Source organism: Aplysia californica, unplaced genomic scaffold (assembly GCF_000002075.1).
Source record: "Aplysia californica isolate F4 #8 unplaced genomic scaffold, AplCal3.0 scaffold00035, whole genome shotgun sequence".
Classification (NCBI taxonomy): Eukaryota; Metazoa; Mollusca; class Gastropoda; order Aplysiida; family Aplysiidae; genus Aplysia; species Aplysia californica.
In genome coordinates, this window is record NW_004797305.1 from 1,264,204 (window position 1) to 1,265,657 (window position 1,454).

Sequence of the window (1,454 nt, forward strand, 5' to 3'; positions counted from 1 at the left end):
CACACACATACACACATACACACACATTCGTCCACCTTCCTTCCTTTCACTTCTTTTTCTTTTCCAAAGAAAAATACAAAACAAAACGAAACAGAAACGAAAAGCAAGAACGAAGGAGATTCGTGGCAAGAGTTGACCTGCCACTTATGTCGCCTACTGCTTCCACCTGCCAGGCGAACGCCCCCACTCACCCTTTATTTGTCTTTACACTTAACATTTGACGCACCTATTGTTACTCGGTACTAGAGAATAATTTCCCCATCATTAGCCCCAGTTACCGGTTAAAAGTGGTCATCACTTCAAAGCACAAATTAGATGTCTAATTATTAGTTATGAAGAAAGGGTAGAGTGTGCCGAGAAACGGGGAAAGCATTTATGTGCCGTCTCTCTTTTTTATTGTTTTTTTTATATTATTTACAAAGATAGTGTATCAGGTCGCACCCTCATATAACAAACTTTACTTCTAAACACGCATGGGGTTCATTCCGTCTCGTTGTTTTGTTTTGATTTATTAAAGTAACCGGTGTGGACGTGGTATTCGGTCCGGCATAATTATTATAAAAACCTGATCTGAGGCTAGCATTTTTAAATTTTTAAACATTTTTTTTTTTAGGGGGGGGGGGGGTCTTTTTCTGTTGTTTTTGTTGTACATTTTCTTTAATCTATGGGGGGGGGGAGAGGTGTGTCTCGAAACTAGATCAGAAACAGATTTATATCGCTTGGTTATGAATTGGTGCACCCAGATTCCTCTTCGCGAGAAAATCGGTGAGGCCGGTTTGGTGTTTTTTAGTTTGTTTTTTCCCCACCTACAAGTTCTTCCCGCCCGCATGTTGTGTGGCAGTCGGCTAATATTTATTGTGCGTGGGTGGGAGACAATAATTAATGACGTGGAGATGAGACTGCTCGTGGTGCCTGCCTGACATGGGGTTGAGTGCTGACAAAATTATTGCTGGGAGAAAGAGGGAAGAATGGGAGAGGGAGGCGAGAGAGCGGGAGAGGGGGGGGAAGAGAGAGTAGGGAGAGAAGGGGAGAGAAGGGGGAGAGAAGGGGGAGAGAAAAGGAGGGAGAGAGAGGGAAAGTGAGGGAGTGAAGAGAGGGAGAGAGAGAGAGAGAGAGAGAGAGAGAGAGAGAGAGAGAGAGAGAGAGAGAGAGAGGGGGGGGGAGGGGAGAAGGGGAGAAGGATGCGCGTTAAAGAGAACATTGTTGAATCTAAACAGCTGGATAACAATCGGGTTAACTTTTCCTTTCGTGTTCAGACGCGCCTTCTGAGACCTATTTATATTTAATTCGCAAAAGGGTTTTCTTTTTTTCTTTCTTTTTTTTTATTTTTGCTCACTTGAAATATGTCTGCCCCACGTGATTTTTATGAACCTTTAAAGTATAATTTGTGGGTGTGCCAGTGTTTGTAAAACGTGCGCTTCTACGTAACGATAGCAACAAACAACCGGGGAGGG